Source organism: Arachis duranensis, chromosome 4 (assembly GCF_000817695.3).
Source record: "Arachis duranensis cultivar V14167 chromosome 4, aradu.V14167.gnm2.J7QH, whole genome shotgun sequence".
Lineage (NCBI taxonomy): Eukaryota > Viridiplantae > Streptophyta > Magnoliopsida > Fabales > Fabaceae > Arachis > Arachis duranensis.
The window spans coordinates 18,895,320-18,912,884 of NC_029775.3; the positions used below are offsets into that span (position 1 = coordinate 18,895,320).

The following is a 17,565-nucleotide window of genomic DNA, read 5'->3' on the forward strand; positions in this document are numbered from 1 at the left end:
CTCCAATATTCACATATACACAACCTAAGCCACAATCATCATACCCACACACAACATCTCAATACCCAAACATCATAGAACAATAAATTACACTAGGGTTGAGAATCTTACCACACCCAAGGTCCAAAGAGACAAGATTAACCTTCTCCTTCAAGAGAGTTGGGTCCTATAACATCAAAGAGCCCAAAATCTTAACATTTTTGCTCATAAAACTCGAAAACAAGGCTGGAATTTCGAAGAGCAAAATGTGGCTTACCTCAAGATTAATTGTATGGGTTTTGTATAGCTCTCCGCGGTGAACGCATGGCCGTAAACGGTGCGGCAATCGGAGCTCTAGATCAAAAGTTATGGTAGTTTGAAGATCAAGTGAGAGAAAGAACTTGAGAGAGTGTTCTTCCCTCCATGGCCTCCATTTTCAGCATGTGAGTGTGTTTAGTAAGGAGAGAGAATGCTGAAAACTATGGTTTTGGTTTAGTTATGTTGGGCCAAGGGCCCACTTTGGGTCTGGTTGGCCCGGTTTGGCCCGTTCGGTCCAATCTTGGTCCGATTTCTATAAAATTGGTACCGAAATTCTCGTCTCAATCTCCTCTATCACATTTAGCCATAAAAATCACATTTTGGACTTTCTAGAATAAATTCTCATTTATGGGTTAGTTAGCCGTTAATTAACCGGGTTTTATAAAAGACAAAAAAAAACTACATAAAGTGATAAAACGGATGCAGACGAAACTGTCGAAAGGAAGCGCAGATGGAACTGCCGCTTGTGTGAAGAAAATGCAGACAGAACTGCCGCTTGTCTGAAGGAAGCACAGATGGAACTGCCGCTTGTCTGAAGGAAGAGCAGACGGAACTGCCGCTGTTTGAAGGAAGCGCAGACAGAACTGCCGGAAAGAAACACAGACGGAACTGCCACAAGAAAACATAGACGAAACGCAGATATAACTGCCATGAGAAAACACAGACAGAACTGTCATGAGAGAACACAAATGGAACTGCCACGAGAGAACACAGATGAAAATGCCACGAGAGAACGGAGACGGAACTGTCGAAAGAGAGCAAAAAACTATATAATTTCTCCATGAGAATAGGTAAACAACGGATGATATTGGTGTTTTATCATTCGACTCGGAAAAATAGAAGATAGAGAAAACAGGCTAGTCGATGAGGTGAAAAAGTATCAAAGAAGTGACAAGAGGTAAGAAAAAATGGCATAGAAAAAAAAGTGCAAAAACTACGGTGATTTCACCGCAAGAAAAACAACATATCGTCTTCAAGGAGGATACCATGGCTCTGATACCATGTTAGAAATAAGAGACTAAACTAGAAAAAGGATTTGTGTATTATTGAGTGTATTCAAGTTGTTTATTCAAATTGTGTAGAATGATACAATATAAAGGGATATTTATAGATACTAAGAGAATCGTAATAATAAAAATGTAATCTTCTATAATAAATATTCAGATATACTAAATAATACTAATTGATCCTAATTATATTCTAACACTTATATTTAGATTAAGATTTTTATAATTTAATTGAAGTTTTTAAAATTAATTTATGTATTTGGAGTTGCTTTAGAATTTTTGTGTATTCACGATTATTCTTTAAAAAAAGTTAGGTGAAGAGAAGCAATGAAAGAAAGAACCCAGGAGAAAACAAGTGTGGGCATTCAAAACCCGCAATTTGACGCCTAACTTCAGTGACTTTACATTATATCCCAACTTCAAATAATTCTCCACTCTCAGGGTCTAAAGATAACCGTCCAACCTTGACACTCAACGCATTCGAAGAAAAATAAGGCTAGCTATCGACACTTAGGTCCAAAATGCTTTGGCACCTAGCATCAGCATCCAAAGTCCAGCGCTAGCAAAGGAGAAAGAAGAATGGCACCTGATGCTAAAGTCCAAGTTTAGTGCCAGGGTCCAAGCCTAGTGCCAACACCTCAAGTTAGGCACCAAGGTCTAGAATCTCTTCTAGGACATTTTGATTCGGCCCAGACTCTCCAAAGATTTAAGATTTGAATGATTAGTTATTGTTAGCTTCTTTTAGAAAAATAAGAGTTGGTTTTAATTTAAATTTAAAATGTTGTTTAGTTATCTTACTCTTCAAAAGGTAAATTTAGATTTAGTTTGAATTTGAATTTTAGGATAAATTTAGGATATAAATAAGCGAAGAGATGATTCACGAATCATCCAATATCTCGCATTCATTAGTTTTAGTTTATCTTTCTATTTATCATGAGTAACTAATTCTCTTTTATTGGGGTTAGAAGCTCTGTTTGATTTTATAGATTAGTAATTTGATTGTTTATTTTATTTTGATTAATGCATTGATACTTTTTCAAGAATTGAGTTTAGTTCTTATTCTTAATTATTAGAAATATTGAAAAATATTCTAATTCTGTCTTGAATTCCTTTATTATCTTGGAAAATTTAATATCGGGATTAGCTTGAAACTCATTTTCATAATTTTTCAAACTAACTAAGGATAGCTTTTGAAAGGTTGTGCAACTTTAAATCATAACTGTACTCAACTTCTTTTTCTTAATTAATTGACTAAGGAATTGATGATTAAATAAGATAAAGGAAAATTAAAGTGCCAAGGAATTGGAGTTTAATTATATATGATTTGTCGTGAAAGTATCTTGCATGAGTCAAAGTAAATAAATATGAATGTTTCCTTTTTTGAAAATTAAACATCTACGAAACCTTAACATCTCCATTCATAATATACAGTACTATTACTGTTTCAAGATCTCATCTACTACAAAGGTTCGTTGATTTAATTAGAGATTTGATTAGAAGTTACGTGCTCAATCCTTTAATCCTCGTGGGAATGATATCCAAGCGATTTAGTGCACTTGCCAATTTAAGTCCATTAAGTTTTTGGTAGGGTTGTCGAGGATTAACTGAGATTCACAACACACGTTTGGTTGACTCACTAAATTAGATCTTTGTTTTAAATTTCTTTTTATTTTCTTTTACTTCTTCTTTCGCAAGGTGTGTTTTATTTCTTTTGTGATTTTTGCATGCAAGGCAGTGAAGATTGCATATTTTTCGATCTTGAAATAGAGAAGATGCTTGCACAAATAAGAAAGAAATTAAGGGTTAAGAGAGAAATAAAAAAAATGGCAAAAGATAACAACAATGTCAGAAAAAATTTTGGTGACTATACCATACCTACTGTTGATAGTTGTGGAAGCAGCATAGTGAAGCCCACTGTTCAAGCAAACAACTTTGAATTAAAGCCCTCACTAATCCAATTGGTACAATAAGACCAATTCAGTGGTAGCCCTCAAGAGGATCCTAATATCCACATATCTAGTTTTCTGTAGCTATCTGACATGGTAAAGAATAATGGAGTTAGCCCTAAAGTTACGATTATTTATTTTTTTCTTTGAGAGATAGAGCCAAGCAGTGGCTCAAAGCTCAACCTCTAGGGAGCATAGCAACATGGGATGATTTAGTTAACAAATTTTTAACTAAATACTTTTCACCTTATAAGTTGACTCGGCTGAGAAATGACATAAATTCCTTCTCCCAGAAAGATGGTGAATCACTATATAAAGCCTGAGAAAGATACAAAGAGATGTTGAGAAAATGCCCACACCATGCTTTCTCAGAGTAGATGGAAATCAAAACTTTCTATGATGGAGCTTCTCAAGCCTCAAGAACCATGATTGACTCATCAGCAGGAGGCTCATTACATAGAAAAACACCTGAAAAAGCGTTAAATTAATTAAAATAGTGGCTACCAATAATTTCATGTACTCAACTGAGAAGAATGTGAAAAAAAGAGTAACGGAGTTAGACACCATGGATGCAATTCTAACACAAAACAAACTTATGTCTCAACAAATTTTCTGACTACAAAATAAATGGGACAAATGCAAGTTTCAGCCATTGAAACATACATCGCAACGTGTGATTTATGTAGAAGAGCTCGTAAGAATGAAGGGTGTGAGCTATTTCAAGATGTCGAACTGTCTACCGAGCAAGTAAATTATTGGAAAATTTCTCCAGGACATAAAATGACCCATTCTAAAAAATATACAATCCTGGATGAAGAAATCACCCAAATTTTAGTTAGGAGAATCAAGGACAAAGAAACTTTAATGTTCCATACCAACAGAAAGCAAACCCTATGCAATCCCAAAATCCTCAAAAATCTTCACCTCTTGAGCTTGCTCTGGGAAAACTATCCCAATCTACTGCTGCGTTTGTTCAACAAATTCAAAGTTTCATGCAAGAGACACGAGAAAGTTTAAAAACCAAGAAACTTCCATCAAAAATCTAGAGGTGCGAGTGGGACAAATTACTAAAAAATTGCCAGAGAAACCAACAAACTCCTTTTCAAGTGATACAATACCTAATTATAGAGAGGAATGCAAGGCTATCAACCTGAGGAACAAAAGAGTGATTAGCAAGGAGACTCCCAAGGAGAATAAGAAAAAGCAAAGGATTCTTCAAAAAAAGGGAGGAGAAACCAGAGAAGGAGAATAATCATGTACCAATAGAAATCAAGATGGAGAGTGTAAAGGCATGTGTATCGAGAATTTCATATCTTAAAAAGCTACAAAAGCAGAATCAAGAGAAGCAATTCTCCAAATTTCTAGAGATATTCAAAAAGTTTCAAATAAGTATTTCTTTCGCAGAAGTCCTGGAACAAATGTCACTCTATACCAAATTCATGAAGAATCTGTTATCCAAGAAAAGAACCCTCAAGAAAGATGAAATAGTGATATTCACCAAGAAATACACTTTCATTACTTAAAGAAAACTGTCACAAAAATTGAAAAATCCAGAAAATTTTCAAATTCCTTGTACTATTGGGATGTCACCATTAGAAAGGCAATGTATGATTTAGGAGTAAGCACTAATTTGATGCTCCTATCCATGATGACGAAACTACAAATTGAAGAAGTGAAGCCAATAAGGATATTCTTGCAACTGGCTGATAGATCAATAAAGTGTTCACATGGGATAATGAAAAACACATTGATCAAAATGAAAAAATTTCATCTTCCTTATCGATTTCGTGATCTATGATATGGAAGAGGATGAAGATGCCTCCATCATCTTAGAGAAACCTTTCTTAGCCACCGGATAAGCTCTCGTAGATGTCAAAAATGGTGAGTTAACACTAAGGGTGTATGATGAACAAATGGTTTTTAATGTCTTTAAAACCATGCAACACCCTAGTGAATCAGAAAGCTGTATGAAGATTGATCTAATTGATTTGTTAATCTAAAAAGTTATTGATAAAGAGTACTTGTTGGGAGGTAACCCAACCACAGTTATATCATTTTCTTCTCTTTTTCAATAAAAGTATTTTTTATTATTTAGTTTCAAAAAAAAGGGGGTGGTGCCAGCACCTATGCATTATGTTCAAATATGGACGCCCATGGTCAAGTCTAGCACTAAAGGTCAAAGTTTGGCTCCCACGGCTCAAGTTCAGCACTTTTGAGAATCACCTCCTTGCTCACAATGATTTGCTCCCTCTAAGTGTCTTTAATTCTTGTTCATAATTTTTTTTATTAATTATAATTTTAACAATAGTTTTCTAAAAACTTTGCATGCATGATTATCTTTGTTTTTCTTTTATGACTACCACTATAATTGTTTGTCTTCCCAAGGATCATCATGCAACCACTATGTATGCATATATATCATCCTTCTCAATGTCGCTCTTTCCAATCTCTGATTTGACATGCAAATATGCAACCTTTAATGTTACACACTACTTCCATGAATTTATTTTTTTAAATTTCAATGATTCTAATTTTGTCATCTAGTTCTTGTCTTATATAAATGCTCTCTACACACATGCACACCATACACTCCATCATCTATTCTCAACCACACACTTCACACTCTACTCCACTATAAATAAACTTAAAAATTTAGTACACACTACACATTCACTTCATTATATGTTCATATCTTCCTCCTTCACATTTACTATATAAAAGTATTTTACTCATTCTCATATCACTTAAATGTCCGGACTTAGAGACTTAACCAAACTCTAAGTTTGATATTGAAAGTGAAACTTGTACATTCGTTAAGATTATTTTACAAGACTAAGATGTGATTATTTAAGAAGAGAAAGGAGAAGGAGCCAGCTACTCCCTCATATGACACAGATTCTGATCTAAGTCGCATGAGGACGAATAGGACAATGATAATGAGTAGAAAGTGGTAACTTTGTTTTTTTTAGTGGTTAATCATATATTTCTTTTTATTGTTATATTTTCTTTTGTATGTTTTCTATTTTTCCTTTTCTTTGTAAGTTTTACTGTGTTTAAATTTTGCTTGCTTGTTTTTCTAGCAATTGCTTATGTGAGGAGAATATTTGAATGAAAATTATTGAGGATGAATAAAAAGGGGGATTTAATAAAAGCGGATCACGTATGAAAGGATGTAATTACATTAATGGACTTAATATGTATGAAACCTGTAGAAAAAGAGGTAGAATATTCAAAAGCAAAAATCTAGAAAAGTATTATGGGAATCCAAGATCTGAACCATAAAGCAGTGATTTTTCAAATAAAAAAAAGAAAAAGAACAAAAAGAATATCAAGGCTCTGAGCACCAATATCTAGAATTTAGTGAAGTGTTTGTGGTACTATTATGTCAAGGAGAGACTTGGATAAGTAAATCTGAGGGATGCTTTATCACCTGATACCTTGAACCAACTGGTTCAGAAGTATTGACTGAAAACTTATATTAAGAGTTTCCTTGAGATAAAGCACTTAGAGTTCAAAGAGGCTCTGGGCACCTATGTCTGAGATATATAAAAAGATCCTCCTAGTTATGTGCTTATGGTGTTGATTGTGTCAAGGAGAGGCTTGGGTGATTAAATCTGATGGGTGCTTCATCACCCGATAACTTAAGCCAATGATTATCGATTGAAAACCTATACTAAAGAGCTACCTTGACACAAAAAACTTAGGTAGTGTTTGGAAGAGAGACTGAAAGACTGAGACTGAGACTGAGAGACAGAGACTAGAAGATTGAGACGGAAAGAAGTTCTAGTGTGTTTGGCGTAAAGTGTACAGGACTGAATTATGTCTCAATATCCTGTTTGGTTTGAGATAAAAGTAGAGACTAAAATATTTGAAAATACTAAAATGTCCTTATTAATTAAAAAATAAAAACATCGAGCTCCTCCATCATTCTTGCTTGCTCTGCCATCACTATCGTCTTCATCGTCTGCGAGGTAGACGGGGCCAAACCCGCCGTAGCCAATCTTGTACTTGGGGTCGAATCCATTGCGCCTCTATTTCATATACTCGCCGATGGTCCACTATGTCGTCTCTGTTCTCTGTGCTCGCCGCACCGCCTTTGTTCTAGTTCTATGCCACTATGCCACCTCTATGTCTCACTATTCTTCTCTTTTCTACTCTGAGATTGTTGTTTTTTATGAGATTATTCTGATTTTTTGTATTATTATTGTTGTTGTTGAAACTAATTTATGAAATTATTTTGTTATTATTAAATTTGAATTATGAAATTGTTGTTGTTGTTGAATTTTATTGATGAGCTTGTTGTTGTTGCTGTCGGTACTATTGTTATTGGTAGCGAAGGTGCGATGGTGGAGGAAAAGGTGGAGTGGAGTTGGACCTATCTCAGAGTGAGAGTTATGTTGAAGATAGCAAAGCCTTTGCTTACTAGTTTTTGGTTGAAGACCTATAACTTATCCAACGTGTGGGTTCATTTCAAGTATGAGAGATTGCAGAATTCATGCTGCCTCAACTGTGGAATTGTGGGACATGCGAAGAAGGAGAGTAAAAATGAGACAACAATGGAACTATGGGATGAAGGCGTGCCTCTTTACACGGCTGGTCTAGGAGCTAGTCAGGCCAAATCTTTGAGATTTTATGCTGGAAAAGAGGTGCAAGAAAGAGCATAAATGGAGCTTCATATGAGGAAAGGGTGACACATGAGTCTCAGGACATAAAAATATATGTGAGAAAAGCTCAAGAATCAATAGCAAGTAGAGCATGAAGATCTCTAAAGAGAAGCATCAATGAATTTTCAGGAGAAAATTTAGAAAATCAGAGAAGAAAAAGTAGAAGAGACACGTCAAGAAAGTGGCAGGTGGAAAAGATTCCAGAAATCAGCAAATGAGATAGTGTAATCAAACCTATCAAGATTATAACATAGAATGAGCTTTTGAGAATATCAACAAGGCGAAAAAAAGGGTAAGATCAAGAATAGAGATGGACCAAGCCCATTAAAAAAGAAAATGGTTATACCAACTTTGATAGACTGGAGTCTAGAGGATGGAGTGGCTAGAAACAAATGGCAACAGGTGATAGACAAAGGCAACGAAGTCTTTTGAGCTGGTATGGACCTAATTGAGGATAATTGTAAAGCAAATAGTAAAGGGTATAAGGTTGGAGGCTCAAGAAGGCAGCAAGATGCAAGAAGGAGGGATGGGAATAGAACTATGGGAGTCATGGACAAGGAGTTGTTCAGGAGAAAGCACAATAGATTGAACGATGTTGTATAGGAAGACATAACAATGATGAATAAGGAGAAGGAAGGAGCTTACATGATTAAAGCTAATGATTAACAGGAGATTACTAATAGGCATGGACATGCAGTGGATAGGAAGGAAAAGGGAAAAGAAAGAATCTTCCAAAGAGATGATAATGGGAGCTTGGTGCACGAAATTGTGATACACAATGGCGCCAACAACTTGGTATGCACAATTGTAATATCACTCTTTTTCACAACTTCGCACAACTAACCAGCAAGTGCACTGGGTCGTCCAAGTAATAAACCTTACGTGAGTAAGGGTCGATCCCACTGAGATTGTCGGGTTGAAGCAAGGTATGGTCACCTTGTAAATCTTAGTCAGGTGGATTCAAATGGGTGATAGAGTTTTCATAATTAAAAGATAAATAAAACATAAAATAAAGATAGAGATACTTATGTAATTCATTGGTGGGAATTTCAGATAAGCGTATGGAGATGCTTCATCCCTCTTGAATCTCTGCTTTCCTACTGCCTTCATCCAATCTTTCATACTTCTTTCTATGGCAAGTTGTATGTTGGGTTTCACCGGTGTCAATGGCTACCTCCCGTCTTCTCAGTAAAAATGGTCCAAAATGCGCTGTCACCGCACGGCTAATCATCTGTCGGTTCTCGATCATGTTGGAATAGGATTTACTATCCTTTTGCGTCTGTCACTACGCTCAACACTCGCGTGTTTGAAGCTCGTCACAGCCATCCCTTCCCAGATCCTACTCGGAATACCACAGACAAGGTTTAGACTTTTCGGATCTCAGGAATGGCCGCCAATAATTCTAGCTTATACCACAAAGACTCCGATCTTTTGGAATGGAGGCTAAGAGAAACACGCTCAATCTTAAGTAGAACGGAAGTGGTTGTCAGTCACGCGTTCATAGGTGAGAATGATGATGACTGTCACGGATCATCACATTTATCAGGTTGAAGTGCGAGTGAATATCTTAGAACAAGAATAAGCTTGAATTGAATAGAAAATAATAGTAATTGCATTAATACTCGAGGAACAGTAGAGCTCCACACCTTAATCTATGGTGTGTAGAAACTCCACCGTTGAAAATACATAAGTGGTCTGGAGGTCCAAGCATGGCCGAATAGCCAGCCTCCCCAAATATGAAAATATGATATCCAGAATGTCTCTATGATCCGAAGATGAAAATACAATAGTAAAAGGTCCTATTTATAATGAAACTAGCTACTAGGGTTTACAGAAATAGGTAAGTGATGCAGAAATCCACTTCTGGGCCCACTTGGTGTGTGCTTGGGCTGAGCATTGAGCTTTGTACATGTAGAGGCTTCTCTTGGAGTTAAATGCTAGCTTTGGTGCTAGTTTGGGCGTTTAACTCCAACTTTTATGCCAGTTCTGGCGTTTTGACTTCAGAATAGGGCAGAGAAGGGGCATTTGAACGCCAGTTTGCGTCATCAAAACTCGAAAAAAGTATGGACTATTATATATTTCTGGAAAGCCCTAGATGTCTACTTTCCAACGCAATTGAGAGCACGGCACTTAGAGTTCTGTATCTCCAGAAAATCTACTTCGAGTGCAGGGAGGTCAGAATCCAACAACATCAGCAGTCCTTTGTCAGCCTCTGAATCAGATTTTTGCTCAGGTCCCTCAATTTCAGCCAGAAAATACCTGAAATCACAAAAAACACACAAAGACATAGTAAAGTCCAGAAATATGAATTTTGCATAAAAACTAATAAAAACATCCCAAAAAATAGCTAGATCTTACTAAAAACTATCTAAAAACAATGCCAAAAAGCGTATAAATTATCCGCTCATCACAACACCACACTTAAATTGTTACTTGTCCCCAAGAAACTGAAAATAAAATTGGATAAAAAGAAGAGAATATACAATGAATCCCACGGTATCAATGAAACTTAGTCCTAACTAGATGAGCGGGGCTTGTAGCTTTTTGCTTCTAAACAGTTTTGGCATCTCACTTTTTCCTTTGAAATTTAGAATGCTTAGCATCTATAGGAACTCAGAATTTTAGATAGTGTTATTGATTCTCCTAGTTCAGTGCGTTGATTCTTGAACACAGCTACTTTATGAGTCTTGCCCATGACCCTAAGCACTTTGTTTTCCAATATTACCACCGGATACATAAATGCCACAGACACATAACTGGGTGAACCTTTTCAGATTGTGACTCAGCTTTGCTAAAGTCCCCAGTTAGAGGTGTCCAGAGTTCTTAAGCACACTCTTTTGCTTTGGATCACGACTTTAACCACTCAGTCTCAAGTTTTTCACTTGGACCTGCATACCACAAGTACATGGTTAGGGACAGCTTGATTTAGCCGCTTAGGTATGTATTTTATTTTCTTGGGCCCTCCTATCCATTAATGCTCAAAGTCTTGGATCCTTTTTACCCTTGCCTTTTGGTTTTAAGGGCTATTGGCTTTTTCTGCTTGCTTTTTCTTTTTCTTTCTTTCTTTTTTTTCGTCAAATTTTTTTTCCTTCTTTTTCTTGCTTCAAGAATCAATTTCATGATTTTCAGATTATCAATAACATTTCTCTCTTTGTTCATCATTCTTTCAAGAGCCAACAACTTTAACATTCATAAACAACAAGATAAAAAATATGCACTATTCAAGCATTGATTCAGAGAACAAAAAGTATTGCCACCACATCAAAATAATTAAACTAGTTTCAAGATAAAATTTGAAATCCAAGTACTTCTTGTTCTTTTGTAATTAAGCACATTTTTCATTTAAGAGAGGTGAAAGATTCATGGGGTTATTCATAGCTTTAAGACATAGACACTAGACACTAATGATCATGTAGTGAAGACACAAACATAGATAGAACCTACAGCATAAAAATTGAAAACAGAAAAATAAATAGACAAGGAGATTAAGGAATGAGTCCACCTTAGTGAGGGTGACGTCTTCCTCTTGAAGGTCTAATGGTGCTCTTGAGCTCCTCTATGTCTCTTCCTTGCCTTTGTTGCTCCTCCCTCATAGCTCTTTGATCTTCCTAATCTCATGGAGAATGAAGGAGTGCTCTTGGTGTTCCACCCTTAATTGGTCCATGTTGTAACTTAAGCTTTCCAAAGAAGTGTTGAGTTGCTCCCAATAATTGTGTGGAGGGAATTGCATCCCTTGAGGCATCTCAGGGATTTTTTGATGAGGAAATTCCTCATGCTCTTGTTGAGGTCTATGAGTGGGCTCTCTTGGTGTGCAGTCAAATGCTCTACTACTGAGCTAAGGACCCTTGAGATGAATCTCTCCATCTCCCATGACTCGGAGGTGGAAGCTTTTGTCTTTCCTTTCCTCTTTCTAGAGGTTTCTCTGGTCTTAGATGCCATAAATGGTTATGGAAAAATAAAAATCAATGCTTTTACCACACCAAACATAAAACGTTTGCTCGTCCTCGAGCAAAAGAAGAAAGAAAGATGTAGAAGAAGAAGAAAATGGAGGAGATGGAGGGTGTATAGGGTTCGGCCAAGGGTGGGTTTGGGAGGGGAATGGTTTTGAATTTTAAAGGTAGGTGGGGGTTTTTGGGGAAGAGTTAAGGAAGTGAATGGTGAAGAATATTTGGGGAAGAGTGTTGTAGAAAGGTGTGAAGAGGAGAGAGAGTGAGTTGAAGTTGGTGGGGATCCTGTGGGGTCCATAGATCCTGAGGGGTCAAGGAATTCTTCATCCTTGCTCCAATTGGACATTTACAACGCCTAGGAGTGCAATTCTAGCGTTTAAACACCAGTCTGCTGCCCTGTTCTGGAGTTTAAACGCCAGTTTTCCTTCCTATTCTGGCGTCTAAACACCAGTTTGTTGCCCTGTTCTGGCATTTAAATGCCAGTCTGGTGCCCTATTCTGGCGTTTAAACGCCTAGAAAGGTGCCAGATTGGGCATTTAAATGCCCATTTTGCTACCCTTAATGGCGTTTAAACGCCAGTAAGTCCTTCCTCCAAGGTGTGCTGTTTTCAATGCTGTTTTTGATTTTTTTTCTTTATTTTTGTTATTGTCTTTGTGACTTCACAGGATCATCAACCTAAAAAGAAAACAAAATAATATAGATAAAATTAAAATAAAATTGGGTTGCCTCCCAATAAGCGCTTCTTTAATGTCAATAGTTTGACAGTGAGCTCTCATGGAGTCTCACAGATGACTAGAGTATGGTTGAGATCTCTCAATACCAAACTTAGAGTTTGGTTGTGGCCTTCCAACACCAAACTTAGAGTTTGAATGTGGGGGCTCTGTTTGACTCTGTATTGGGAGAAGCTCTTTATGCTTACTCTCCATGGTTACAGATGGAGAACCTTGAGTCTTTACTACAAGGCATTCTTCATTCACATGAAGGATCAACTCTCCTCTGTCAACATCAATTACAGCTCTTGCTGTGGCTAGGAAGGGTCTTCCAAGGATGATGGATTCATCCTCATCCCTCCTAGTGTCTAGGATTATGAAATCAGCAGGGAAGTAAAGGCCTTCAACCTTCACTAGCACATCCTCTACTAGTCCATAAGCCTTTTTCATAGATTTATCTGCCATCTCCAATGAGAATTTGGCAGCCTGTACCTCATAGATTCTCAGTCTCTCCATTACAGAGAGGTGCATCATGTTTATCCCTGACCCCAGGTCACACAGAGCTTTTTCAAAAGTCATGGGCCTATGGTACAGGGTATTAAGAATTTACCAGGATCTTGTTTCTTTTGAGGTAAATTTTATTGAACCAATATATTCAGTTCATTGGTGAGCAAGGGAGGCTCTACCTCCCAAGTCTCATTACCAAACAGCTTGGCATTCAGCTTCATGATTGCTCCTAAATATTGGGCAACTTGCCCTTCAACAATGTCTTCATTCTCTTCAGAAGATGAATAGTCATCAGAGCTCATGAATGGTAAAAGGAGGTCCAAGGGAATCTCTATGGTCTTTGTATAAGCCTTAGATTCCTTTGGTTCCTCATTAGGGTATTCTGTACTGACGACGTTCCCTGAGGTCTTCCTCATTGGGATTCACGTCCTCCTCCTTCTCTAAGGTTTCAGCCATGTTGATTATATCAATGGCCTTGCACTCTCCTTTGGGATTCTCTTCTGTATTGCTTGGGAGAGTGATAGGAGGAGTTTTAGTAACCCTTTTACTCAGCTGGCCCACTTGTACCTCCAAATTTATAATGGAGGATCTTGTTTCAGTCATGAAACTAAGAGTGGCCTTAGACAGATCAGAGACTATGTTTGCTAAGCTAGAAGGATTTTGCTCAGAATGCTCTGTCTGTTGCTGAGATGATGATGGGAAAGGTTTGCTATTGCTAAACCTGTTTCTTCCACCATTGTTATTATTGAAGCCTTGTTTCTGTTGATCCTTCCATGAAAAATTTGGATGATTTTTCCATGAAGAATTATAGGTGTTGCCAAAGGCTTCACCCATGTAATTCATCTCCGCCATTGCAGGGTTCTCAGGATCATAAGCTTCTTCTTCAGAAGATGCTTCTTTAGTACTGTTGGATGCATTTTGCAATCCATTCAGACTCTGAGAGATCATATTGACCTGTTGGGTCAATATTTTGTTCTGAGTCAGTATGGCATTCAGAGCATCAATTTCAAGAACTCCTTTCTTTTCAGGTGTCCCATTACTCATAGGATTCCTCTCAGAGGTATACATGAACTGGTTATTGGCAACCATTTCAATAAGTTCCTGAGCTTGTGCAGGCGTTTTCTTTAGGTGAATGGATCCACCTGTAGAGTGGTCCAGTGACATCTTGGAAAATTCAGACAGACCATCATAGAATATATCTAATGTGGTCCATTCTGAAAGCATGTCAGAAGAAAACTTTTTGGTCAGCTGCTTGTATCTTTCCCAAGCTTCATAGAGGGACTCACCATCTTTTTGTCTGAAGGTCTGAACATCCACTCTAAGCTTGCTTAGCTTTTGAGGAGGAAAGAACTTGGCTAAGAAATCCATGACCAGCTTGTCCCAAGAGTCCAGGCTATCTCTAGGTTGTGAGTCTAACCATGTTCTTTCTCTGTCTCTTACAGCAAAAGGAAAAAGCATAAGCTTGTAGACTTCAGGATCAACTCCATTGGTCTTAACAGTATCACAGATCTGCAAGAACTTAGTTAAGAACTGATAAGGGTCTTCTGATAGAAGTCCATGAAACTTGCAGTTCTGTTGCAGTAGAGAAACTAATTGAGGCTTTAGCTCAAAATTGTTTGCTCCTATGGCAGGGATTGAGATGCTTCTTCCATATAAGTTGGAAGTTGGTGTAGTAAAATCACCAAGCATCTTCCTTGCATTGTTGTTTGGTTCGGCCATAATTGTTTCTTTTGCTGCTTCCTTTTCGAAAATTTTAGTGAGGTCTTCTTCAGCGTTTTGTGCTTTAGATGCTCTTACCTTCCTCTTCAGAGTCCTTTCAGGTTCAGGATCAGCTTCAACAAGTATGCCTTTATCTTTGTTCCTACTCATATGAAAGAGAAGAGAACAAAGAAAATATGGAATCCTCTATGTCACAGTATAGAGATTCCTTGAGGTGTCAGAGAAAAACAAGAATAGAAGGATGATGTAGGTAAGGAAGAATTCAAACATTCAAAGAGAGATGGAGTTCGAATTGACAATGAAGGAGGAATCTTAGTGTTAAAATAGAAAAAGATGAGAGAGTGGAAGAAATTTTCGAAAATTAAAATTTAAAATAATTAGTTAATTAAAAGGGATTTAAAAAAAGGTTAATGTTTTCCGAAAATTAAGAGTGAAAAGGTGATTTTGAAAAAGATAAGAAATAGTAAAACAAACAAAAAAATCAATTAGTTAGTTGAAAAAGGTGGTTTTGAAATCAAATTTTTGAAAAAGATATGATTTGAAAAAGATATGATTGAAATTTATTTTGAAAAAGATTTGAAAAAGAAATTTTAAAAAGATTTGATTTTTGAAAAAGATATGTTTGAAAAGATATGATTTTGAAAAAGATATGATTGAAAATATTTAATTTGAAAAAGATTTGATTTTGAAAAAAAATGAAGATTTGAAAAAGATTTGATTTGAAAACAAAATTCCTCTCCTTGTGTCATCCTGGCGTTAAATGCCCAGGAGCTGCATGTTTTGGGCGTTTAACACCCAATTGCTGCATGGTTTGGGCGTTTAAACGCCAGTTTTCCTTCCTCACTAGGTGTTTTGAACGCCCAGCTTTTTTTCTGTAATTCCTCTGCTTTATGTTCTTGGATCTTTATTTTGCTAAATTCTTTATTCAAGACTATATCTTTTCAATTTTGAAAAATAACAAAATGAGTCAAAACATATAATTCTTGAATCAAAACACAAGATATATGCAAGAACATTATGAATGTCAAGATGAACACCAAGAACAATCTTGAAGATCAAGATGAACAACAAGAACTCAGTTTTCTTAATGAAAGAAAACATTGAGGACACCAAACTTAGAACTTTCTCATGTTTGGGCCATATGAATGCAAGAATGCATATGTAGAACATCATGCAGTGCAAATCAATAAATCATGAAGATCAAACAAGGCAATTCATCAAGAACGACTTGAAGATCATCAAGAACACAATGCATGTGTTTCGAAAATTGCATGACAATTAAAATCATGCAATTGATACCAAACTTAAAATTTGGCATTAGATTCAAACAAGAACCATGAAATAATTTTGAGTTTTTATGATTTTATGAATTTTTTTGGATTTTTCGAAAATTATTTTGGAAAAACCAAAACAAATAAAAAAAAGCTTTTGAAAGATTTTTGAAAAGAAAATAAAAATTACCTAATCTGAGCAACAAGATGAACCATCAGTTGTCCAACAAATAAAAACTTGGTGCACGAAATTGTGATACACAATGGCGCCAACAACTTGGCACGCACAATTGTAATCTCACTCTTTTTCACCACTTCGAACAACTAACCAGCAAGTGCACTGGGTCGTCCAAGTAATAAACCTTACGTGAGTACGGGTCGATCCCACGGAGATTGTCGGCTTGAAGCAAGCTATGGTCACCTTGTAAATCTCAGTCAGGCGGATTCAAATGGGTGATAGAGTTTTCATAATTAAAGGATAAATAAAACATAAAAAAAGATAGAGATACTTATGTAATTCATTGGTGGAAATTTCAGATAAGCGTATGGAGATGCTTCATCCCTCTTGAATCTCTGCTTTCCTACTGCATTCATCCAATCCTTCATACTCCTTTCAATGGCAAGCTGTATGTTGGGTTTCACCGGCGTCAATGGCTACCTCCCGTCCTCTCAGTGAAAATGGTCCAAAATGCGCTGTCACCGCATGGCTAATCATCTGTCGGTTCTCGATCATGTTGGAATAGGATTTACTATCCTTTTGCGTCTGTCACTACGCCCAACACTCGCGAGTTTGAAGCTCGTCACAGTCATCCCTTCCCAGATCCTACTCGGAATACCACAGACAAGGTTTAGACTTTCCGGATCTCAGGAATGGCCGCCAATAATTCTAGCTTATACCACGAAGAGTCCGATCTTTCGAAATGGAGGCTAAGAGATACACGATCAATCTTAAGTAGAACGGAAGTGATTGTCAGTCACGAGTTCATAGGTGAGAATGATGATGAGTGTCACGGATCATCACATTCATCAGGTTGAAGTGCGAGTGAATATCTTAGAACAAGAAAAAGCTTGAATTGAATAGAAAATAGTAGTAATTGCATTAATACTCGAGGAACAGCAGAGCTCCACACCTTAGTCTATGGTGTGTAGAAACTCCACCGTTGAAAATACATAAGTGGTCTGGAGGTCCAGGCATGGCCGAATGGCCAGCCTCCCCAAATATGAAAATATGATATCCAGAATGTCTCTATAATTCGAAGATGAAAATATAATAGTAAAAGGTCCTATTTATAATGAAACTAGCTACTAGGGTTTACAGAAATAGGTAAGTGATGTAGAAATCCACTTCCAGGCCACTTGGTGTGTGCTTGGGCTGAGCATTGAGCTTTGCACGTGTAGAGGCTTCTCTTGGAGTTAAACGCCAGCTTTGGTGCCAGTTTGGGCGTTTAACTCCAACTTTTATGCCAGTTCTGGCGTTTTGACTTCAGAATAGGGCAG

The 17,565-nt window shown here is 37.0% G+C and overlaps 1 non-coding gene across 1 annotated transcript; it reads right to left on the reverse strand.

The window, feature by feature from the left end:
• Positions 1 to 3,510: 3,510 nt before the first annotated feature.
• Positions 3,511 to 3,616, reverse strand: LOC127746987 (small nucleolar RNA R71). The gene has a single exon (XR_008008792.1). It is a non-coding gene; the product is annotated as a small nucleolar RNA R71 (small nucleolar RNA).
• Positions 3,617 to 17,565: the final 13,949 nt, after the last annotated feature.